This window comes from Balaenoptera acutorostrata, chromosome 12 (assembly GCF_949987535.1).
Source record: "Balaenoptera acutorostrata chromosome 12, mBalAcu1.1, whole genome shotgun sequence".
Classification (NCBI taxonomy): Eukaryota; Metazoa; Chordata; class Mammalia; order Artiodactyla; family Balaenopteridae; genus Balaenoptera; species Balaenoptera acutorostrata.
Window position 1 is genome coordinate 73,079,056 of NC_080075.1, and position 26,540 is coordinate 73,105,595.

Genomic DNA, 26,540 nt, shown 5'->3' on the forward strand with positions numbered 1-26,540 from the left:
GTGGTTCTAGCCCTTCCTTGCTAGTTCCTCTGGTTTTGAAAGGTCCCCACTGGGTTCTAACAAGGCCCACTGAGGTCAACCTCCACCAGCTGGGCACTATCCTCGGGCATGGCCCAGGAGGCCGTAAGGGGCTCTGAGCACTCCTGAGTGCATCTCTCTCTCCTCACCACTGTGGGTCTTGCTTTACATCCCCCAATGCCGTCTCATTTCTTGCTCTCTCCTAAGCTACTTGGCAGAATCAAATGAGATAACGTACCTAAAAGTACTTTGTACAGTATAAAGTGTAACAAAGGTTAAGTTATTTTTCTTATACTTATCTCTGTCCTTCCTTGCTCTTCTCCCTCCCTGTTTTTAAGTCTTTCACTCTTGTCCTTTCTCTTCTTCCCTTGTTCCTCTTTCCATTCCATCCTCCTGCCTTACCTGGCCATGGTATAACAAGGACACAATGGACTTGCACAGCCTTGTACCTGTACTTCTGTCATCTTTCACATGACCCTGCCCTGTATTTATCTGCTCACAGGCTTCTCGCCCTTGCTCAGCAGTGAGCTCCCTGAGCAGGAACCACGTCTTTAGACTCCCAAGAACCTTCTAACACCTGGCTCACAGTACACTCCTGGCAAATGCTTGCTTGATATCACTGAAGCACATTTTTTTATTGTTTTGTTATCTGGATAAAGCACAAACACTCACACTTATGTGTAAAATCAGTCATCCATATAAGTAAGTAGAAATGTGTTACTTGCATCTAAAAAATTAAGGTCTTATAGAATCTTTATTTTTAAGAACCAACAACTGAAAATTGGCAGAAAAATTAGCAGTTTGGAAAACTAAGTTTTTCTTCCAAACTGCAGTTTTAAAATATTGATAAATGTATGCAAAATTGAGATGGTAACATTAATTAATGATAATGTGGAAACAAATGTTTTATGGTAAAATATTAGAATTTAAATCTGTGTTATACACCAAGATGCAAGGATCCATAAAATGCCACATTAAAAGTGCATGTATTTGGATCTAATCCTACCTCTCCCATTTTGGCCAAGTTTTCAAGTCACTGATTTTTCTCATCCATCTCATCCCTTCCATTCTCACTGACATCCTCCTTGTCCAAATTGTCACTTTGTGACTTGACGGTATTCCTGACTCTAGTCTCCTTTAAACTTTCTTACCCCTCATCGCAGGACAAACTTTCTAAAAACACCGCTTTGAATCCCTGCCTCCCCCCACACCAAACCTCCAGTGGCCCTTTACACCTATATAGAGTCTATAGGATAGAGACTAAACTTCTCGCGCTGGTGTTCACAATTTCACTCCACTCCTTCCCTCCTGTTCTTTCCTTTGGCTTCTCCATTCCTTAGACCCTCAGCCTCAGATTGGTGCTCTCCTGCCGCCACTCTTCCTAATACTGAAGCCCTGCCAGCCCTGACTCATGCCTGGATGCCTTCTTCCTTTTAAGATGAGGCTCACGTTCCACCACTTCCGCAACCACTGGCTGACGGAATCAGGATACCAGGTTGCTGTGACGGCCTGTGGCAAGGGGCTAAACCATTCGAAAGAAATACACATGAGGTTCTACATTTGGACCTTGAAAACCAAATGGAAGGAAGCAATGTGGCAGGGGACCTAAGGATCTGCAAACACTTACGGGGTTTGAACTGATGGGAGCTCCGTGTGAGTTGCCACTGGGATGGGGCTGACAAAAGGCAACAGTGGCAGAGGCTGGGGAAGAGGACCCCACTGACTGAGCCCGTCATGGCCCTGACCCTACTGTGCATTTCATTTACCTCAATTACTCCTCACAACATGGGGAGTATGATTGGGCTAAGGGGATCATCAGCTCCATTTTCTGGGCTTCATACCCACTACTTTGCAGACTGCCATTAAAGCAACCCCAGATTCGATGTCTTCCCTTGCCCTCCATCACGTTCCCCATGATGGGCACCTGTCTGCCTCTCCAGCCTCCCTTCCCACCATCATGTCCCCTTCCCACTCTACGTTCCAGCTCTAAGACACCATACCAGGCTGAGTCAGACGTTGGTGCTTTTTGTTCATACTTTTCTTCTGTTGGAAATGCCTTCCCTTCCTTGCCACTGATCTTCACCTGGAAAATGCCAGCCTAACCTCCAGATTCATCTCAAGTGTCAATTCCATGATTCTCACCCCCTTCCGCTGGGCTGAGTTAGGTTGGCCTTCTAGGTGTTTCTGTAATACGTGTGGGTGTACTTCTAACATAGACAGTACTTATCATATCTTTTTCTTCCACTTCACTATGAACTTCTTGAGGGCTGGGATTAAGTCTCTGCATCCCTAGTATGGTGCCCAGCACATGGTATGTTCTCAGATATTAGTAGAACTAAACTGAGGCTCAGAGAGCTTAAGTAACCTGCCTGAGGTAACATAGCTGGTAGGAATAGAACTGGTTTGAAGCCAGATATCTGATTATAAAGTCCTTCTTCTAGGATGAAAAAAGTATTGCTCCCCTCTGGGCTTGTCAGACCACACCTAGAATACTGAATTCAGTTCTGGGAAGCAAACTTTAGAATAACATTCACGAGCAGGGGTATGTTTGAAGGAGAGTGACCATGATAGTGGATGCAGTGAACATACTCAAATCCAGGTCATGTGAGGATCTGATGGAGAAACTGGGGGTTTAGTTTAGAGATGGAAGAAAAACTCAGGCTGACCCAAGAACTATCTGTAATGACTTGAAGAGCTACCAGGGGAAGACTAAGAATTAGACTTCTCTGTGGCCACAAGGGATGTAATGGTGACCAAAGTGCTGGAGGTACAAAAAGACAGATTTTGACCAATTGAAGAAAAATTTTTCCAGCGGAGCTAAAGGCAGCATGGCTATCCCAGAAAGGGGTAAGGTCCCATCATGGCAAGTTTTGAAGCTGGATGACACCCTTTGGGGACATCTAGTAAGGTCAAGAACCAGAGTGAAGGCTGGACTAGGTGAGCTTTTATTTTTAGGTGACCTCTTAAGGTCCCTTCCAATAGATGCTGATTGTATTACTCTGTCTTCTCTGACCACTCTAGCCTTTGGCAATTCCTTATCCCTCTACATTTAATGGATTTTATGAGTTTACATAATTCATTTGGTGATTAAGTATATATATGTGGCCTGCCACACAACATTTAAGGTACCAATCTATCCTTTATATTGTCATTTAATTTTTCCCCAATATTGTCCCAAACATATGAGCCTTGAAGTCAGGGATTGCATATCATGTATTATACATTTTGGTCCCACGTAGCTATTGTTCACAATAGAATAAAAATGTTTTAAATGCTCACTTCACAACTTTAATTTGTCTGCTAGTGGGCTTGTCTTTTCCCTCCTGAAAATTCACTGGAAAGTAAGAACTAATTCTTCACTAGATACTTTTTTTCCAGGTATTTTCTGTTCCTCGGGTGAAGAGCTTAAAAAGGAAACATTATAGGTGGTGGTCTCTGCTAGTTAAGGAAACCTCAGTCTCCTAATGTCTCATCTATTTCTCATGGCTGCTCAAGAACCCCAGAGGCAAGAACTCCACTTTTTGGATCCACCAGCTTCCAAGAAGACCAAATACTCTGATAAGGATAACGGAAGGAATAGACATGATGGACAGGCATGAATGGGCCAAGCAGACTCAAGATACAATACTCCCATCTGCTGTCTTCCCGTTGTCCTCTACGGCCCAAACATCGGTGGTATCCAAACAGGGAAGGCTCAGCAGTGTCTCCCAGAGAGAGCTTTTCCAACACACACACACACACACACACACACACACACCCCTCTCTAGAAAGAGGCTCAGGTATGTGGAAAAGCTCGCCAAGTGATTCTTATTTGCCCTCCAACCTGTTTGAGGACCACTTTTTTCTCCTAACACCATCATTAACCCCATCATTCTGCCTCCATTTATTTTTCATTTATCTCTTTAGATCAGTATAAACTCACAGATTATTTTATTCAGTGGGCTATAATACATTACTATCATTTATATGATGCTCAGACTGTCCCAGTATTGGCCATTGGGAGCCCCTTTCAGCTGGTTCCTATGTCTTTTATGACACATTCCCAACATTCTTGGAGAAGTTCCTTACTTTCTGGTGTAAAAAGATGCTCCAGGCTCAACTTGCACTTCTCCTGCCTCCATCTTGGAACAAGCCATTTCTCTAAGGATTCCTGGTCCTCTTGGGGGAGAGTAAAAACCTCTTTTGAAGACTTAAGCATCATATTAATATTTATGATAAAAGAGGATTGAAGTAAAGTCTGGAAAGGACAAAAACGAGCCCCCTCTGCGATTATGACTAATAAGTAGGGGTCAGCAATTATGAGCTAGAGCTCCCTTTTTTCAGTATTTGAATTTTATTTTTTTATACAGCAGGTTCTTATTAGTTATCAGTTTTATACATAGAGCTCCCTTTTTTTGTAAACAAAGTTTTATCAGAAGACAACCACACTCACTCACTCATTTACATATTGTCTGTGGCTGCTTTCATATTACAACAGCAGAACTGAACAGTCTTGACTGAGACTGTGCAGGTGGCGAAGTGTAAAATACTGGCCCTTATAGAAAATGTCTACTGATCCCTGCTAACAAGCATCTACATGGTATAGACAGGATTACATATCATGAGGAATAGTGTGACTTGGAGATATTGTAAACAAGACAAATACATCTCCCTAGAGGTCACAAGGCAGCACCTTTATCAATGCAAAATAAGCTACAAACTTAGAAAAACTGTCACATGCCATCATGTAGAATCTGGTTGTAAAGGCAATAATAAACAGAGGGGTGGTTATTGTGGGACCTAGAAAAAAAAATGCCTGGAAAGTAAAACTATGTTAGTGCAATTTTAACATTATCCAAGGAGTGGCACTCTGTTTAGTTGACATTGGCATTCTAGTCACTAGGACAGTGCCTCTTCTAGCGGAGAGGGGAGAATTAATTAAGCTTGACCAGAGTGTGATGATATATCATTTATTAACATCTTGCAACTCTATTTGCTCTGATTTTATGCTCACAGAGCAAGCTGTGATTGCTTTTCTGATTTTCAAGGCACCGTATAGGGAAGAAGTATATCCCTTGTTGTATTAAATGTACTTTCTGGTACAAATGTGCCTGAGCAAATAAATATAAGTCGGTTTTCTCAGGGCTCAGTGACCTTAAGTAGAGCTGATCATTAAAGTATCAGATCTAAAGACCTGAGAGGCTAGATCCTGAACTGTGTCATTTCCCTCAGAATATGGCACAAAACAAAACAGTCAAAACAGCCAGATCGTCAATACACCTCTTTCAAAGCGGGCCGATGCAAAAGTATGCTGAAATGTTGGACAGCTCCCACCTACAAAGATTAGGGCTCTAGCCAAATCCTGAGGTATCCTGGAAGCATTCCTTAAAGTCAATATTCTCAATAAGCTTCTGTCTTGTGGGAAAAGCCCACCCTCTACTCAGGAGAACATGGCTCTTAAGGTGTCCATTATAGTTCTGGCTTTCCTGCTAAGCATGAACTTTCAGACCCAACCAGTGGCCAAGACCAAGCTGGGCCTACACTAGTAGGACAAAGGACCAGAACTGCCCTATTTCCTAAATCTAGCAAGCATCAGTGTTGGTAAGGCCGAGAAGGGGGCAGAGGGCTCGGCAGCTGGTCCTCAACCTGCCATTTCACTGGGCAGGGAGTCACACCCATACGCACCAAGAGATTACAGCAGAGTGTATTAAAACTACAACATGAATTCAGGGCAAGGGCAGTGTCTTACATTTGTATTTTTAATTCTAAAGCATGGTGCGAAGTAGGTGCTTAATGTTTGTTGAGTGATCTGTTTTCTCTTCCCCTCAAACAATCCATCCACAACTTCTAGAATAGGTTAGTATTAAAAAAAATATTTGAGAACATTGCTCAGTGAGAATGAGTGCCCTGTTTCCCATAAAATATGACTTTAAAAGCTTTTTTGGACAAAAAGCATTGCTGTAGTTTTTAGATGTAAATATAATAAATATGAACATATCTCATTTATTATTCTCCCTTAATTACAGAAGGAATAACAGTTTCTGATTTCCCCAAATCATGAGGTTAAACAATTATACATATCCAGTTTTTCATAGGAAGTTGGCATAAAGGAAGGATGTGTGTGGGTTGGTGGTGGTGATGAAGGACAGGAAATCAATTTTCATATGTATGGTCCTGGGGCTGATCAACCAAGGCTCCCCAGACTCTGTTTTAGATCTTCTAAATTCAGTAAGTACACACTGTGCATCCACCATGTGTCAGGGACAGCGTGGGGCACTGGTGACAGACAGATGAACAGGATGAGGCCCCTGCCATCAAGGAGCTCACAGCTGAACCATGGAGACAGACACACAGAATGATGACACATACAAGGGCTATAAAATCAATCCATTCTTCCCTGGTAATTATTTGAGCAATTACTCTCTTGGTAGTCACTTTAATTGTTACTGAATTTGAAAAAGTAAAAAAGTGGTATTGAAATTCATATAATATAGATGTGTATAAAATAAAAAAGTTTCCTGGTATCAGGTACGTGTATTCTTCAGATCTTTTAATATACATACTCAAACTATATATACACATATTTGTTCCATTGTTTAAAGAAAATATAAATATTCTATGACCATTTTTCCCTTTAAAAATGTCATGGTTACTTTTCCATGCAGTGTACAGAGATTCACCTCATTCTCTGATGGTTGCATAGTCTTTTGTACCCAAGAACAATTAATTTCTCTGAAAAGGTTAGGGAAAGTTTTGGGCAAAAGGTGATATGTGATCTGGCCTTGAGAGAAGAACTGGAGTTCATCATAGTAAGAAAAGCCAGGAGGCGATGCTTGTGATGAAGGAAGGGAGTGGGGACAGCCTGAGCGCGCGTGAGAGGTGTGGAAACACACAGTGTCTTTGAGGGCCATCAGCAGTCTGGAACACGGTGTTCCTCGAACTTTGCCGTGCATCAGAATCACCTTGGGAGTTTCTTAAAACTAGCTGTGCTGTCTCCTACCTTGAGACTCAGTAGGTTGGTGAACCCAAAGTCTTTGCTCTTACCAATACACTAGTCTGTCTCCCCTTCTATGATAGTGTGGATTCACACCATCCTCCATAAGACAAGCAAGGCAAATGAAGGCCCAGAAAGCCCCCATGGTGGCACAGGAGAAAATCCTGGCATCCTTACATTTTACTCTCACTTGGCCGTTTCATTCTCAGTTTCTAGCATCCTCTCCTACACCAACTTTTCACTTTGTAGTTTTATATCATCTTTCATCTGAGAAGTTCAAAGTATTCCCAATGTTGACGTCATGGTTGGGCAATGGGAACAGGTAATAACCTCATTTTATAGAAGGATAAATAGAGGCACTGGGGAACTCAATTTCCTACCATGGTGAGTGAACACGGAAGCTGAGAACAGAATTCAAACCTGCCTTTCGTCCTGTTCATGATATTATTGTCCCTTCCTCTGAATTACAGACTTTGGATCACTTTTCTCATTAATCGAGGCAGTATGTGGAAAGCATCCTGCACAGTATCCAGCTCACAGCAGAGACGAGCCATTTCTCCGCTGGTAACAACCAGTACCAAGTAGGGGCTGCCCAGGGCCTCCGGAGCTTAGTGGGTGTTTCCTGATGTGCTGCTCAGACCAGTGAGCCAAGAGACACGCCATGTAACAATGGCACTGGCAGTTAGAACCTGGCCTCCAGCCGGTCCGTCTGCCTAGGAGAGGAGAGCAGTGTGGTCTATAGAGAGGCGGCCCTAGGATGATGGGTTCTTTTTTGTCCCCTACCTTGAGCTTCATGCTCTAAACTAGAGCATGTATCCAATAAGCTGCTTCTTTTTAAAGTGAAATTCATTAATTGGAGTCTCAGACCTTTGTGTTATGAAGAGAGGAGCTGAAGCAGAATTAAGCCATTAATTATCTGGCGAGGCTCCAAAGCACTCACCATAACTTCTCATCGTGTTTCACAAGCATGTAGGACACCTTTGTCTAACGCCTTGTCCTAGAAATGAGTTTGAGTGGTTAGGAACACAAACATTTCTGCCCTAACGGACTATTCTCTGATCCCTTTATTGGTTGTCAAATCTCCTTTTAAGATTCTCCAGCTTTATATTCAATCATGAAAAACCTTTTCAAAATAGGCCTTGAGTGTTTTCTAGTAGATAATTTTAATGTTGAGAATTAATTCTCTTCCCCCTGTCCTAACTCTACTTCTTTGAAGTCAGCATGCCTTTCATCTGTAAATATGAAAATAAACATTAATAATTAATGACTTATCATCCTCTCCAAGTAGGAAGTTTTATTCACTTCTGAGGAAGAAATAATTATTTCCCAGAGTCAGAGAGGCAGGTAGGAGCAGAATGGGAACTCTGCTTTTGACGGTCTTGATGTGCGCTCAGACTGCCTCGAGTAATTCCACCTGCCTTCAAGAGCAGCTATTACTGGGTTGCTCTCTCTTGAGTACTGACCCCTCTAGATGGAAATATGTTTCAAACGGTCGATCTTCAGCTTCTCACTCTCCCTTCTGACCAACACTCCCGTGAACCACTTCCATCTTTTACGATGGAGCCATAACGTCTCCCACATGCCCTGTACGCTGAACTCCCCAAGCCATTACAATGAACTTGCCCCATTTTCTCTAACCTCAGTACCATGTATACTTCTTGTGACTCATCCTTTGGCTCATCTCCAAGAGGCTGTGTGTCCACAGGGTAACAGTTCTATGACTGACGGCTGCATGAAATGCCCTTACAGACCCATTCAGCTAGGCTGCTTGATAAGTACCAAAGGTGAAGGCTGTAGGAGACACTCCCGCCACGTCATCGCCTCAAAAGCTTAAAGGGAGAACTTCACCTTGCCTAGCTCACATTCATACCCCATCTCTTTAAAAAATTTATTTATTTATTTATTACCATTTTCTGCCTAGAAGAACCTGTGAGTGTAATGCATTCCATGTTTACTACCTCTGCAGAAGACGTGTTTCCTTTGATACTGCCTTTCTCACTTCAGGGAGTAGCATCTAATTTGAACACTCAGGGATGTGGTAAACAGATCCATCATTCTTACGCACACCCTTTAGGATTTGCAGACTGTGGTAGGCCCCCACAAAATGTCCTTGTCCTAATCCCTGGAACCTGTGAATGTTACCTTAAGTGGCAAAAGAGGCTTTGCAGATGTAATTAAGTTAAGGATTTTGTGATGGGAAGATTAGTCTGGATTATCCAGGTGGCCCTAACATAATCACAGGGGTCCTTATAAGGGGGAAGGGAGGGGTAAGAGAGAAGATGTGATGATGGCAGCCAAGGTCAGAGTAATGCAGGGCCACAAGCCAAGGAATGCAGGCAACCTCTAGAAGCTGGAAAAGGCGAGGAAAGGATCTTCTCCTAGAGCCTCCAGAAGGAACACAGCCTTGCCAACACCTTGATTTTTAACCCACTGCATTAGTTTCCTAGGGCTGCTGTAGCAAATTGCCACACGTTGGATAGCTTAAAAGAACAGAAATTTATTCTCTCACTGTTCTGGAGGTCAGAAGTCCAAAATCAAGGTGTCAGCTGGGCTGCACTCCCTTTGCAGGCTCTGGGGGGATCTGTTCTTTGCCTCTTCTAGTTTCTGGTGGCTCCAGGCATCCCTTGGCTTGTGACCACATCACTCCAACCTCTGCCTCTGTGGTCACACTGTCTCCTCCTCTTCTCTCTCAAAACTCCCTCCATCTCCCACTTATAAGGATACCTATGACTGAATCTAGGGCCCACCCAGATAATCCAGGGTAAGCACCCCCTTTCAAGATTCTTAATCACACCTTTTGTCGTATAAGGTAATATTCACAGGTTTTGAGGATTAGGACTTGGGGAGACACCGTTTGGCCCATTATACCTATTTCAGACCCCCAGAACTGTAAGATAATAGATTTACATTGTTCTAAGCAACTATGTTCATGGTAACCTGTTATAGCAGCAATAGGAAACTAATATGCAGACTGATCATATCTCCTCTCACTTGGATTCTCTAAGCTGAAGAGTCCCTCTTTGTTCTCCTACTCTGTGGAGATGGCTCTGGGTTATGCTGGTTGTTCTGTGACCTTGGCACTGGCCTAGGCCAGACCTGAGGTGGTGGAGCCTACCTCTGCCATGTTACTTCTATGAGGACAGCTTCACCTACTCAGCTCCACACTGTCAGAACATGGAGAAATGAGATGTACAGAAGAGAACCGAGAACTAGAATACTTTGAAACATCTCATGAGCTGGGAGGATGGCCCAGGTGGAATTCGGACTGACTCGGAGGAAGAGCCAACATCCTTCCCCAAAGGGAAGAAAAGAGTTTCAACAGCACATATCCTAACCTCTCTCAGGGCTGAAGCACATCTATCTAAATGGTTCTAAACAGCTGATAACCAGGCTGGGGAAGGAAGAATTCAGAACCTGGGAATGCCCCTTCTACTCCTTCAGTGTCTCAGTGAATTTAGGCAATTCAGCTAGTAATCCTGACACATTTAGACATCTGTAGTTAAGTCTAGCTGAGGCAGAGTTTTATTCTGCTTAAACAAGTCACTGGCCCTATGTTTCAGCTTCTTCACTAGCACAGTGAAAGCATCTTCCAGGGATGAATTCAAAACAAAGTTCCCTGACATTATTTCAGTGTCTTGGAAATAGTGCTACTGGGGACAAAACCAAATATGATGTTACCTGGGACAATGGAAAGTGCTTTCCACGTGTATCTTGCACTGGTTCTTGAACATGACTACTGGAAACATTGTAAGTGGACAGGATTTTAACGTAATTAAAAACTGGAGGAAAATGTAGCAATGCATTCACCGTAGTAAACAACAGTGGTGGCAACAGGTTTTGAGAATGGCGGGGCTTGGGGCTGGTAATCTGGTGGGAAGAGGGAGACAGAAGAGAGTCTTGAAACTGTGTTTGCAGAACCAGCACACATTTGTATTTGGACTATAGGTTCACCTGGGCGGCTCTGCAAGGGGACAGTACTAAAGCCCACCGTGGCCACCCCTCGATGCCACTATTGTTTGAGTGGTGGAATTACAATGGCTTTAATTTCCTTGTTTACTTTTTTCTATCTTTTCCATTTTTTCTATAAATGAAAAATAGTAGGATCTCATGTTTTTAGAAAGAAATAATAAATATGTTAGAGTATGTATGTAGAAAAAAAGCTGGAATATTCAACAAAATTGTGGCACTGATTTCTCCTTGGGGGACAAGGTTATGGAAGACTTCTACTTTCTACATTATGCATTTCTGTAATGTTTTAATTTTAAAATATTGTAAAGGCAATTTTGACTTACATTTGTTATCCAAAAAATGTTTTTTTGATGACTACTATACACTAAAGGCATTGGTTAAACGCACATTGCTCTAAGAAATTTTTCTGAAATATGGGCTAGGTAATAGTGATTTTTGAGAATAATTTTTTTTCTAATTTATAGGAAAGCTAATGTATGGATACAAATTAGGACGCACGGATTATTAGGGTGAGAATGAAACAAGTGATACAAAAATTCTCGAGTGTTCTTCAGAGGAATAACAGGACTTGGCAGCTCTCTGAAGAATCCTTTTCCAAACCCTAAATCTCCAACAGGGGGAGAAGGACCAGAGGTGAGAGGCGGCTGCTGTTTAGGGACAACCTGTAGTAAAGGCTTCTCGGTTATTTCTCTTAGCTCGCCTCCTGCCCTCAACCACCAAGGGCGGCTCAGGTGCCTGAGAAAGCTTCCTAAGGAAGCCGATTGGCAGCCTCTTGGGAGAGACTTCTAGAAGGGGCTGTCAATGCCAGAAAACCAAACAGTTCTAGGAGCTCTAAAACAACTAGTTACTATCCCCTCATCCCTCCCAAAGAGGTCATCTGCTCCAGGCAGGAAGTAACATAATTTCCACAGAACAACTAGATGCTGCCAGAACCATCTGAGTTCAGATGATGAACTTTGAAGATGAAGCAGCAAATTGGACCTCCTTAAGTACTCCTGACAGGGCCTGTGTTATCACTGGGTTCCCAAGGCCCTCAAGAGGGTCTCGGAAACAAAGTCCTCTTGAGTTACGATCTTTAGCACATCCCAGAACAGCTCTGGGCCAAAGCGGTGCCTGGCTGGGTCTTGCTAATGGAGCCTTCTAGGCCATGGGAAGTCCTCTGGGCTACAGTCAGAGGCTTGTCATGTCTGGGAAGGCGCAGGGTACTGATTCTACCTGTTGTGAGGCTGGCTAGGTTTGGAAAGACGCCTCAAGAAGCAGATCAGTTCTCTGGAAGTGTTGGGGGGCGGGGTGAGGGTGCTACAGGAGGAAGAGGAGTTCTGAAGTCTATCCTGGGAACCCAGGGGACTCCTGGGTCAAGGGCTGGTCGCCCATACCCAGGAGAGTGGGAGATGGGCCCTTGGGAGAGCTTACACTAGGCAAGTCGCCTTTGTCTTTATGTGAGCACAGATTACGTGGAGGGTTTGTCTCTGAACGTCCTGTCTCTCTGTTACTGGAAAGGTACCTCTGCCCAAGCGAGGCCTTACTGAATAGGGTGGTGGTATCTGTCCTCTTCTTCCCTTCTCCCTCTCAGGGGAGCTGGTTTGGCCTTCCCGGTTTCCGGTGCCACTCCTTCCTAACGTGGAGACCGAGAGGTCCAAGAGCTGCTCTTTCTGTTACTTTTGTCCAGTAGGGACGAATGTGAGGGTTTTTGGTTTATTATTGCAGCCACTATCTACTCACTCCTAGGAACTGCCTCACAGAACTAAGGACTGACAGCAACAAAGTACCCCTCAGAAATCCACTCGTTCAGCAATTATTTGCTGAGCCTCAACAATTTCTAGGTCTTATATGGATGAGTCAGTCAGTCTTGATCCTTGATTCATGAAGCCTGTTACCTAGTGAAATAGGTAAGTAGTAATAAAATCATACAAATAACCACGTAATTATAATCATATTAAGTGCTGTAGAGTAAACATATACGACTAGGGTGTTTTGAAAGCAATGGCTTTCTGCCTCTTAGTGAAAGATACATTTTATATTCAATCCAATACATACACAAACACACACACCCAGACATAGATAATAAAACAAAAGTTCCATTAAACAATTCTTACTCTTACTATGCGTGATGCCCTCTGATATTTTCTGGTCTTTTCATTTGTTTTTTTGTTTTTTTTGGCCGTACCACGTGGCTTACAGGATCCCCGACCAGGAATTGAACCTGTGCCCCCTGCAGTGGAAGCACGGAGTCCTAACCACTGGACCACCAGGGAATTCCCTGGTCTTTTCATTTAGAAAATGCTGGTTACAACCCAATAAATTGGTCTCACAACCAATTAGTGGTTGTAATCTACCATTTGAAAAACCCTGTCATGGGGTCCCCAACCTGGAGTGGAGTGGGGATGGAGATCACAGAACACTTTCCCCTAGGAAATGACATTTAGGCCAAGACACAGTGAGGTTACGGAGACTTGGCCTAAAAAGGCCAGGAAAGAATGCTCCAGACAGAGGGAACAGCATATGCAAAGACCCCTCATTTAATAGAAAAGGAAAGTGGGGATCAAGGAAGAGATGTGCCTTGTTCAAGGTCATATAACGCTAAGCCCACGTCTCCTAACTCCGAGTTCAAGGTTCTTAAGCGTACTGCAGCCTATTAATTTAGTCTTCCCCTTCTTTTTGCTACTGATGGGCCAAGGGCTAATTATTCAGACCTAGGCTGACTAGGAGGCAAGAGAAAAGAGCAACGGCAGGGGGCCATGTTTACAAAGGGCCCGTTTAATTCTCCATGCAAAACAATGCACCTTAGTGCCTACCCCACCTGGCTTGAGGCCTGCACTGGCGAGCTGTTTGTTCCTTCCTGGTAGGGACTGGCTGGGAGCCATACTCCTGCTTAGTCCTGGCTTTAATGAAACACCATTTACAAAATGTCCAGGCAAGGTTTAGACTCAGCTTAAGGCCCTGGAAAGGATGCAGAGCGCTGGCCCTGGCTTTTCCATGTCTCTGTGTTGATGCTGGCACTCCCTTTCCACGTGTTTCCACCTTGCTCAGTTCCCTGCTTGGCCCCTGTGACTGCTATGCATGGTCAGCTGTGTAAAGGGCTTTAGCTGTGTGGTATGATGGTAATGTGAACATGGCAAGTGGAATAGAGGCCACAACCAAGGGTGTCAGTCAGAGTCAGGGTCAAAGTGGATGATCTAGGAGGACATGAGAAGGAGAGCGGTCACAGGAGGCAAGGGCCTTAGGCCAAGTTTCAAAACAGGCAAGAGAGAAACAGGGCTGCTATATACAGTTGTACAGTTTGTACACTGCACAAAGCACCCAGGGAGGGGATGGGTGAGGCTGAAACGGAACCCACAGTCCACTCACAAAACTGCGTCCCTGGCAAGGGGCTGTATCTGCCTGGAGGAAGAACCTTCACGGACAGAGGCCAGAGAGGAATGACTCGGTAGGGCTCCCGGGCAGAGTCGGAAACAGCCAGACCCACACAACAGTACATCGAAAATATGACTGCCGAGCCTAGGCAAGGTCAGCCTGCTCAGGTTTTAAACACTAAAACCATGTGGGTGGATAAGGGCTGGTGGTTGGGTGCTACTCCGTAGCGACAAGCTGTGACCACAGGAGCAATGGCTGAAAGCAAAGACACCTCACAGTGCAAGCCCCTTATCAAGCCGGACTCTGTGAAGCTCCTCCATCTTCATTTCTCCTCCATCAACCTCAGAGGTAATCCTGCCACACCCTGGAAGCACAGCTCTACACCAGAGATTTTAGCTACAAAAATGTTGCTGGTAATACGTGCCCATGTTAAGGGAAGAAACAACAACAACAAAAAACAACAACAAAAACACCCCCAAACATTCTACAAAGGTGAATAATTAAAAGTAAAAACAGCCTCTTAAAATTAAAATCTTCCTCTGTCAAAAATCTCCTCACGGCTCATCGCTCACCTTCCAAACCCCATTTTGTTCTCACTGGAGCCTGTAATTACTTTCCCCCTCATTCTGCTGACAACCAGCGCCGGTCTTAGATTTGCACTGCTTCCTTCCACCTCTGACCTTAGGGCCAGCTGCTTCACTGCCATCTCAAACTCTGCCTCCCCAGAAACCTTGCCCCGAGCATGCTAAGCCACCCCCATCCTCGTGCTGCCCCATTTACTGCTGCTTCTCCAGGCTGGAGGACTTCAGAGACTTAGCCCTTAGGAATTCATGGGTCCAACTCAGCCCTCACCCTTGCACAACAAGACTTTCATTCACCTCTCAAATGCCCAGGCTCATTTCTCACAGTGGTTAATTCAGACCTTCAGGACCTTGCCCTCCCACCTCAGCAAGCAGCCTTGGCTCTGTCTCACTAAGGAAAAGGTCTTTTATTAGTAGGAACTCCAGTCATCTCCCCTGGACTTCACCCTGCAAGTCAGGGGTAGAAATAGCTATACACTCTCCTCCTATCAGTCTCAGAGGAAGGGAGTCCTTCCCTCTCCTGCAAAGTTATCCGTTCCCTGGTGTTCTCAAGACCATTCCTATTTGCTCACTTTCTCTCTTGTATGTGGATTATTTTCCTCAAATAACTCCTTTTCCTTTCCACCATCAAACATGCTCATGTCTCCCTATTATCAGAAATCATTCCAAGTCAATACTAAACTCTTACTCTGATTGTAAGTTGGTTGGATCACCATGGAGAACAATGTATAATAAGGCTATTAAAACAACAACAGGGCTTCCCTGGTGGCGCAGTGGTTGAGAATCCACCTGCCAATGCAGGGGACACGGGTTCGAGCCCTGGTCTGGGAAGATCCCACATGCCGCGGAGCAACTGGGCCCGTGAGCCACAACTACTGAGCTTGCGCGTCTGGAGCCTGTGCTCCGCAACAAGAGAGGCCGCGATAGTGAGAGGCCCGCGCACCGCGATGAAGAGTGGCCCCCGCTTGCTGCAACTAGAGAAAGCCCTTGCACAGAAATGAAGACCCAACACAGCTGAAAAATAAATAAATAAATTTATTAAAAAAAAAAAAAACAAAAAAACAACAATATGGAAACAATCTAAGTGTCCATCAGTGGATGAACGGATAAAGAAACTGTGGTATATAAACAGAACGGAATATTATTCATCCAAAGAAAAGAAGGGAATCCTTCCATTTACAACACGGATTGACCTTGAGGGCGTTATGCTAAAAGAAGTAAATTGGACAGAGAAAGACAAATACTGTATTATCTCGCTTATATGTGAAATCTAAAAACACTGAACTCATAGATACAGAGAACAGATCGGTGGTTGCCAGAGGTCGGGGTGGGGGTGAGGAAACTGGGTGAAGGTGGTCAAAAGGCACAAACTTCCAGTTATAAAATAAATAAGTCCTGGGGAATATAATGTACAGCATGGTGACTATAGTTAATGATACTGTATTATGTATTTGAAAGTCACTAAGAGAGCAGATCTTAAAAGATCATAACAAAAAAATTGTAACTATGTGTGGTGATGTACATTAACTAGACTTATCGTGGTGATCTTTTTGCAGTATATACAAATATTGAATCATTATTTGCACACCTGAAACCAATATAATGTTATATGTCAATTATATCTCAACTAAAAAAACCCCAACATTGTTTGTACCATTTGCCTCAGTAGCTCTGCTTTATAGGATATACCCCTGAAGAAATAACCCAAAAAGGAAAAAAAAGTAATTTGTCCAGTGATGCTCAGAGCAGAGATACTTACACTTGCAAAATATTGGAAATACCCTAATTGCCCAATAATAGATTGATGGTTAAGCACATTTTGGTATCACTATAATGGAATACCACAGAGGGAATGGGATATTTGAAGTGACAAACCTATGGATTATGCTGATATAGAGAAATGTGCAGATGAAGCACACTTTAATACACAAAACTACGTAAACAAAAAATACATGCTTACTAAAATTTTATATATGTTTGTTGATGAAGAATAGAATTGTAACAAAAAAAGTCTGATCCTGCTGCTTCTTCTGGTTTCTACTTTTCTCCCCTTCCCTGTTGCCGTTCTCTGGTGACTATCTATTGCCTCTGCTTTCTCTGTACCCAGTTCCCTGCTTAACGCTACCCAACCTGGCTTCCATCTCCAGTGTTTTACTGGAGTGACACCCTTGCCATGATTTTCTTCTAGATGGATCCTTGAGTCTAGTTAAACCAGCAGCACTGAAGCTCTCTTCCCTTGCTCTGAAGCCTCCTACTTCCCCACATTGTTTCACTTTTTTTCCTAATTATGGACAATTCTCAAAGCTTACTACTTGGGGCTCTGGTCTTTGTGCTCTGTACCCAAGACCCCTGGAGAAACCCCCTTTCAGGGAAGCCATCGCTCCTGTGTTGTTGACTCTCACACCCATAGCTCCATCCAACCTCATCCTCAGCTTCTGGGCTTTTGTGATCACTCCACTTGGATATCTCCAATTGTCATCTTTAGTTCTCCACGCCTAAACCAACACTTATCTCCAAACTGTCTCTTCAACTTCCTAATTTCTGACTAATGTCCCCAATGTTGTCCAAACTCTCACAGCCTCAATCTGGTAAAGGTGACCTACTTATGATCCTTGGCCAGTCATTCCTTCCAAGACGCGGCACCTTGCCTCGTGGAAAGCCCTCTCTGGTGTCCTGTCTACTCAAAGCCTTCTCGTCTTCAGGACAAGCTCAGGGTCTGCTTCCTTTGTGAAGTCTTTTCTGATTACTCCAGTTCACAATGATTATTTTCCTCTCAGAGCCCTTTTTGAATTTAGACCCTGCAGTGCTAGTGACTCACAATAGCTGTTCTTTTCATTTTTTTTGCCTGAACTCTCCTACACATCTGTCCTCTGCTGGGCGGGATCCTGCATTACCCTGCATACCCAGCTCCGATATGCTTCCCTCTCTGAAGGCTCCCCCAGCTCTTACATGCTCAGGGTCACTCTTCTGCCTGGGTTACCAAGCACCCTTTCCCATCACTGCTGGCGTTCCCACCCCCTTGTGTGATAGCGATTTATATAATTTTGTGTCCAATTCTCTTGCCAGAATGTTAGCTGAGTTCCTTAAGGGCAGAGACCATGGCTTATACCACAAAGCAGCACAGATGTATTATCAACACCCAGTGTCGTCATGCACGCTAATCATCCCACACATCCACCTTATCTTCCAAACCAGACTGCAGTTTCTCATGGACAGGGGTTGAATCTCATTTCTTTTATACCCCATAATGACTCAGAATACAAAACAGAAAGGACTTGGAGAGATCTTATTGAGAGTACACTTAGAATAAGGCCTTAAGAAGACAATATGCAAATTTATATGAATAACCTATAAACCTGGAAACTATACTATCTGGGGAATACAAATGTTAGCAACTCTCAAAACACTGTACCTTGCTATTTTAGGGCCAGCATAACACATCTCTGTACTTAGCAGTGGTCCTGTCACTTAAAGGTGTTAATAGGATGCCCAAACTGGGAGCTTTCAGCTGTGAACTCTACCCATCTAAAATCAGGACAGATCACAGACTAAATCAGAGACCCTGATAAGTGGCAATAATCTGCAGGGACGGGAGTGGGGGCTGACGGCTGTCTGCCAAGAGTCTGGTGCTGCAGAAAAGTCTAGCTACACAGTGCATGTTACACCACTGGAGATAAGCCTTCAGTGAGACACTCCCCATATGGGAAGGGATATTTAATTCCATCCAGTGGTCCGAGGCCTGCCCCTCTCCCATGGCACAACACACAGTAGTTCAGTTATGATCCTGCTGACTCAGAGCAGCTGAGATTTCATTTCTTACCAGGCAGGAAACACCATTTAAATTACCAGGTGACCAGGACAACAACGCCCTCAAGAGAAGGTGAATGCTTCTCCCACAGTCACTCCCTCCAGGTGGTGGAGTGTCCCCAGCGAGCCACACCCAAAGACATGTTCACTAATAATCCCAGGTGGCAGGGCAGGCCTCCACCCCGTCTGGGACAGGTGTCTGGGGAGTCAGAATCACTTGGAAGAAGAGGCAGACCCTGCTTAGAAAACATTTATATAGCAGCACAGGCCGACCTGTGTGATAAACCACATGGCTCCTCAGCTCTACGTCTTGGTGCTCAGAGGTGGGCCGACACCACCACTGGTAGAGGGCAGGTATCAGCCCGCTGGACAGGCCACTGAGATGATGCACAGTGTGTACGTGGATGGGAAAATGAATGAGAGGACAGCCCCTCCCATCACAGTCAGCAGCTCCAGGGACCCGGCCCAGCCCATCCCTGCAGCGGGCTTCTGCTGCCAGGTGGCCACCCAACCTTCTCCACCCACGCCTGGAGGAAAAAGGGCCTCTGAGCTGATGGCGGAACAGAATATGGCCAGGGCAAAGGGAGGAAGGAGGCTGCTGCAGGCCTGGGTGGAGTCTTTCAAAACAGATAGTTCAGATAGGTGCACAACCGCCAAAACAAGGGAGAAAGCTTCAAATGAGGCCCCTGAGACATGGGGGAACCAGGACACCAGAGAATCTGGAAAGACATGGGGAGAAAAAGCCCACCCAAATGGAGCCCTGTGGTACACGGGGTTTTACTGAAATCTGATAAATCTAAACAGCAAAAGTTAAGAGGCAAAGAAGACTATATTGTAAGACACTTTCTTTTCATAATTTTGTTTTACATCTCATTCGAGTCAAGAGAGACTACTTCATTTGGACGGTTGGACTTGAGAGTTTCTAGACTATGGTTTTAAGTCACACACCCACACAGTAATACTCCAGGCACGCTCTCTCTAAAAGAAGAAATGAAGTACTATCTAAAGGAACACCTTTGAGAAGTGTTTACCTTTAATCATGACCATAGTGAAACAAAATAATAAAAAATTAAATACCTTGAGATTTTCTTAGCAATTGCTGTACTACATGGAAACTATACATCACTGGTTTAAAAATTTTGTAATGAAAGTTACAGCTGCTTAATGCAGAAAAGTTTGGAACACACTGAAAAGCACTCAGAAAAAAAAGTAATCCCATTACTTAAAGATAATCACTTATGGTTTTGGCATATGCTCTTCTAGTACCTTTTCATATATTTTAAAATAAAATGGTACCATTCTTGACACACAATTTTGCATCCTTCTTTCATTGATTATATCAAAAGTTTCTGATATCAAAAAATATTCTACAAGATTTTTGATGCCTGTGCAGTATTTTATCTAGGTGAACTGACCAATGCCTAATTATTGATCCTTTTGGTTGTTTTAACTATTTGATATTATTAATAATGATTATAATTAATAATGTTGCATTAATAAAAATCACTGTATAGGTATTTTTATATACATCTCTGATTTTCACAATATTCCTATAACAGCAATCTCTGATCTAAACATATGCTCCTTTTAACGTTTTTGATACATACTGTCAAAACTACTTGGCAAATTTGAAGTCATGCTTCTTGCTCAGTTATTTTAAACATATCACACAACTGCTATGTATCTCCTATATACAAGAAATAGTTTCAGGAAAAAAATCATTTTACATGGAGTCAAAACATTTAGATAGGCCAAATCTTTATTTACTTCAGGCAAATGATGTGTCCAGAGCTCAAAACACCAGTGTTACGTTATACCCGTTTAGGAAAGTTGGTAGGGCACGATGCTTGTGAGAACAAGATATTGGACTTAGGCCAGTATTAGCCAGTCAACTCCACACAGAGCAAAAACCATACTTGGCCACAGGAAGCCTCACCAACCTTAGCCAACTGTCACACAAATTTGTACTCTTGGCCAAAGGGAAGATTGCGTGATGGAATGTGGATTACTCATCATAACCCATCCTAACTCTTGGTTAAGCAAGTCAAAGCACGTGTCCAATGATAGGTGTGTCATCTTTCTATAATAAACAGGACATCTGGCTAGGAAACACAACTAGGAGAAAATTAAAGCTCAATAATACTTAATAATTTTGTCAGTTTATCAGTGATTCCTAGGGGAAGCAGTTAATAAATCACTGTGGGAAAGTTGTGCTCTATCAGCCCGAGCTGATCTAAAACGCAGCTACCATAACAGAGTAGGTCAGCATTTCAGCTGGGTGCCATTATACTTCAAGCCCGCTTGATGCTAAGTAAGGGGCACGGATTTTTCATACAGCTCATCTGGTCAGATGCCATTTTCATCAATAGTTGAAAATTAAAACAGCTTATTAGAATAACAATGATTACTTCAACTGTTCAAGAGAAGGAAGGGACAATTCTCAAGAAGGGGATGAAAAGACTAGGAAGAGGTGGTGAGGTAGGAGGTCAGTGAAGTATCCTGGGCTGCCAGGAAGCAGCCACTTTGGAGGGTCCTGTCCTTACCTACGAGCCTGGTTTGCTGCAAACTGGCTTGGCCTGTTTGAAGGAAGCAGTCTAACCCTATCTGCCCCAAGCATTGACGGCTCCAAGCAAGGGCAACTGCTTCTTGCTCACCAACACGTACTTACTGAAAAACAACCACTACGAACTCTATTGGTCTTCATTAAATTACAAAAGCACACATGCTTCTTACAACAATTCACAGAATTATATATGAAAAAAAGTTCTCCTTTGAGTGTCCTTTTCACTCCTCCACACTCAAATTCCACTTCCCAGAGGTTAAAACTATCGTGTTTAAATTTTCAGTCTTTAGATGCCTATTTATGAGTATTTTCTTTCCAAATGAAATTTTTAGGAATTTAAGTTCATTTGTGTTCCACCTGAATGGCTTGCCCGGGCTCCCTAATTACGTGGCAGTCTCCGCCTTGACTCCATCTGGAACCGTTGCCACCCCAAATGACCTCCCTTTACCTCTCCTCACTAGCAAGGAGGTTTCCCTCCTAAGGCAGATAGCTCCTCTCCTGGGCTCTCTAGATCTCCCAGATGCAGAGCTGATCTGAGCAGTCACCAATTAAAGCTACACCTCTAATAGTAGAGGAACTGAATGAAGGCCGTTGCGAGCTTGACTCACGAGGGAGAGCTCAGCAGCTTTTCCATTTCAAATTAAGATCACTCCCCAGACTGGCCTCCCCAGCGGAGGACTAACCGCCACCACGACATACACAAACACAAACGCATGAAGTCTCTGCTCTCTTAGTCAACTGCTCCCGCCCTGCCAGCCTTTCAGATAACCAGGTCAGCTGAATACATGGAGACAAAGGGGCAGTTCATATACTCCTATTTTGGCAGTTGAAACAGCACTGCAAGTGCCAGGTCTTCACAGGATAAATCCCTCTGTGCATGTCAAACACACCGAGAGGGCTGCTGGGAGATGGGGGTTGCTGAACTGAGGGGCCAAGATAGACTTAGGTCATGATAAAATTTGGAAAGCATTATTTTTTATTTTATACTTTAGTAATATAAATTAATGGTTGCTATCTCTTAATAAGCAGGTGCTCTACATACTTCCTTTCATTTAATCCTCCCAACCACCCTGTAAAACAGATGGTTATCACTTCAGGCTTGCAGATGAGAAAACTGGCACTCAGGTTCCATAACTCACCCAAGGCCACAGGGTCAGGAAGTGGTGGGACTGGGATTTGAATGCAGGTTTGCCTGCTTCCAGAGGCCAGACCACCTCCCTTTCTCAAGGATAGGGATTAGAAATCTCTATGGCTTCCAGGAACCACAGAAGGTTACATTCTGGGAGCTGGAAGATAATCCAGTTTGCTCCTCCTCTCGGCCCCCTTTCAGCCCTCTCCACCTTGTTTCCTGGAATACAGCAGTAGCCTCACAGATAAGAAGTTGCGAAGACTTCAAACACCCACCTTTGCGTTTACTTTACGTTAGATGATGCAAATTTAAGAAAGGAAAAACTTCCTTGAAGTTGAAATGCAATGCGTGGGGAAAAAATATTTTTGAGGTGGCAAGAATAAATATTTAATTAGACAGTGTGACACTCAATTTCACCTGGCTTTGCAATCAGACAAAAAACAAGCCCTTGTCTACAGGGCTAATTACAGACTACTAAATTATTTTTTATTAAAACCCTCTGGAATATTAAACATGAGGGATGAGGTAACATGGTATTGTAGAATAGCCCTAGACTGGCAATCTGGGTTCTAATCCTGACTCAGCCACTAATAACTACCAACATTAATTTGCATGGTGTACACAGTTGACAAAATGTTTTCACATACTTTCTACATTAGCTGGGTGACCTCAGGCAAGTCACTAACGCTTGGTGTCTCATGTTGAAATCTGGAAATGAGAACACTGAACCATCTGAAGTCCTCTCCACTTCTAATATCCTATGAGGGGGGAGGACATGTGCCTTAGGATCTTTACAAATATGTCTGTGAACAAATCAGATGCATTCTGGTTCAGAAAAATTACATTTTCTGCTCAGCTTCTGAAAGATGTTACTTGGCTAAATTCAGGTATAGCTCATAAGATGTTTGCTGCCAGCTAGTTGGCTCAGCTTCTGGAGGGTACCATATGAAGGCCTTGGGATGGATTCCTGCATAGGAACTTTCCTCTCTTCAACAGTCAACTGCCATGCCTAACTCCAGTCAATCATCTTACATACATAACCCCACAGAGTAGGCTGGCTTAGGGAAAGGACTTAAGGAAATCCGTCCTCACAATGCATGCACTCTGAGGATCATCACATACCCAGGAATATTATAAATATATTCTCAGTTCTAAGACACGCAAATCCCTCCTTCAAATCTTGCCGCTTCCTGGCTATTTTAATGTTCCTGAAATTAGGAGGCACCGTAGACTCAACATATATATTTTGATCTGGTAGTGTTAAATGAGTTTACCTAAAAGCTGCTGGTAAATTGCTGGTGTGTCTTAGAATCAAGGAAATATAGTGCTACAAAACTACAACATAGATCACATAGATTTAGGTCTAATTTGGTTCAAATCATGTCCCTCTCCCTGATCTTAACAATTACACTCAGTAACAACTGGATAGGCAACGTATAAGACACAGGTTATTAGTCCTGCTTCCCAACAGCAGCAGTTTAAAAGGCATTCCATCATCTCATAAAATACAGGTATGGATTTTAAAGGCAAATTAACCTATATAAAAACCACTGTGATGCTCTGGAAATGTCCTGTCCCACAGCAAACTGTAAAGGGAACATTTTACTCACACCCTCCTGATCTATCTAGCCTTGACACATTTTCTTGCTTCTTAATTCACAACCCTCCACCCCAGTAATATCGCTGATTCCCAAAATACACTCAACCCAGGAGGAGGAGCTCTCCAGCACAGCTGTCCGCTCCTGCCCTGCTCGGGTATTTCGGTGAGCTATGCAACACAGAGAGGACCACACAGAAGGAATGTAACTCTCAGGCCCCACAGTTCCCATCGCCCCGCAGGCAGGTGCATCCCACCAAACCCCAGACTGGCATTCGAAACAGAAGAAACTGCATTGCTGCATGGGGGCAGTAGTTTTCCTGAACTTCATCTCTATGTTTAAAACTAGGGCGACAGCCGTCTTTGCTACTGTAAACTAATCTGATGGGCATGGGGGTGGGGAGTGGCTCTGAGGAGGCTGCCAATAGGCCATGATTGAGCAAAGTCAAGGCACAAAATCATTATTTCTCACTGTTTGCAAGCCAGAAACTCCAAATTTGTGGGTTCTTCACCATGATTTTTAGAACTGAACCATCTACGCCTTTTGCACCCTGAAGTAAAAAAACCCAAAGCCTCTTCTACAGTTTAACTGGGTGATATTTACGCGTATTTTCTAACAGTACACTGAAATCTGGAAGCAAAAAAAAAAAGAATCAAAGGAAGTTGGCAATGAGGTACACACAATAGTTAGGAGCCCTCGAGTTGAGGCACGTTTATTAAGAGACAGCTTCTGGCTGTGCGCAACAACTCTAACTTCAGCTCCATTTCTTCTGAAAAAAGAAAACAGTTTGGGATCCTGCTCTATTCCAAGATCAGGGAATGCACGATGGGCAGGTGGATGGGTAGCAAACATAACCCAGGGAATTGTTCAAATATGCTAGAACCCCTATCAGGTGACAGTCCCCACAGAGACACAGCTGCAGGAAACAGGGGGTGCAAGCCTCAGCCCTACACCAGAGAGAAACCTCAGTTCTCCTCCTCCTTCTCCGCTCTGCACATGTTATGTTAAAACTCACTCTTGCCCAGTTGGTTACCACTTGGAATTTACAGGTATCAGAGATCACAACCCTTCAATATACAAACAGTAAGCATTTGCTACGGGTATCAGGCCTGTTTCCAAACCTGCCACTATATCCGTGTTGTACTGCGGGGGGGCGGGGGGGGGGGCGGGGGAGGGAAGGGGCGGGGGGGGAGGGGAGGGAAGGGGGCCGGGGGGATGGAAAGCATGTTAAAGAGTACTGCAAGATGCTTATTCACAACGCACTGGAAGCGCAGGAACTTCAGCTCCCAAACGCAACCTTTTCTTCCCCTCCCTCCACTCTCTCTAGTCGCTCTCCACAGCGCCCGCCAAAGCCAGAGCTCAGCCCACTAGAAGGCCACCGTGCACTAGCGAGTGCTCACTAAGCAGTAGCTGATCATGATGATGGGGCGGAACGCTTCCCAGCAAATCTACTCGGAAAGCCCCACAAGCTCTTAGCAGCCAGTTAGAACTGTCCAGACCTGCTTCCCCACGCCAGCCGGGGCAGGAGCGTGTGGGTAGGAAACCTGAGGCCCCAACGTTTGGGCAGGCACAACGTCCCCCCTCCCCCCAGTCTCCCCTCGCTCTCTCCCTTGTCACTCTTTTTCTGGCATATCACTGGGGAAAACCCGAGAGGCCGGAGATGTCAGGCCCAAGAGGAGTAAGGAGAAGGGACAAGGGCGAACGGGAGGCAGTTTTTTGGGGAAAAAATCTGTCCAGAGCAGAGGTGCGGTAGCGCCGCATCCAGCGGGGAAGGACCCCCAAGGTGGGTCTGTGGGGAGAGAAGGGGAGGGGGAGTGGCTCGGGGAGGCCTGACGGCTGAGGCCGCGGGGAGCCCGGGAGAGAGGGATGGAGGAAGGGAGACAGGCGTGGGGGAGACGCAGTTGGGGGGCGGGTGCGCGGGTCGGGAGGCGAGGGGGGCAGCTCGGTTCCCCTCCCCCAGCTCGGGCCCGGGCCTCCCGCTGACTCAGCCCCACGGCGTCGGTCGCCTCGGCCCGGACTCACAGTGCGCGAGATGGCTCCGGAGGAGGCGGCGGGGGAGGGGACAGGCGGCGGGGGCGCTGCGGCTGAGGCTGCGGCTCCGGCCGGCGGCTCTGGGGCGGAGGGTCCTAACAGAGGCCGCCGCGGTCTCCGGCTTCAACGCACAGAGACTGCGGGGGAAGAGAGCACTGCGCAGGCGCGATGCGGCCACCGCTGTCAGTCCGAGCGGGGCGGGGCCAGGGCACCAGCCGTCTCCAAGGCAACTGGTTGGAGCGGGAAGGACAACCCCTACTTCCACCTTGTGTTAGCAACTGCGATGGGAGGTGGGGACGACGAGAACAGTCCCTCTAAGTTGCCATAGCAACAAGGAGAGGACACCGCCTCATAAATTTACGGCGGTATCGAGGGAACGCTCTTACCTTGTCACCATGGCAACTGGAAACAGCCCCTTCCTTTTTCCTTAGCAACAGGGTAACAATTCCTCCACCCTAACTGATCACAGAAAGAACAACCATTTACACCTGATTCCATAGTAGCCAGATGACGGATT

At 44.7% G+C, this 26,540-nt stretch overlaps 1 protein-coding gene across 2 annotated transcripts in view; it reads right to left on the bottom strand.

Annotated features, from left to right (window-relative positions):
* MAPRE3 (microtubule associated protein RP/EB family member 3) overlaps positions 1–26,177 on the bottom strand; it is a 48,700-nt gene extending 22,523 nt beyond the window's left edge. For both annotated transcript variants that reach the window (XM_007191301.2, XM_007191299.2), the window contains exon 1: positions 26,015–26,177. The gene's annotated coding sequence lies outside the window, so the exon portion shown is untranslated. The remainder of the gene's footprint in view (positions 1–26,014) is intronic.
* Between the last annotated feature and the right edge of the window lie 363 nt (positions 26,178–26,540).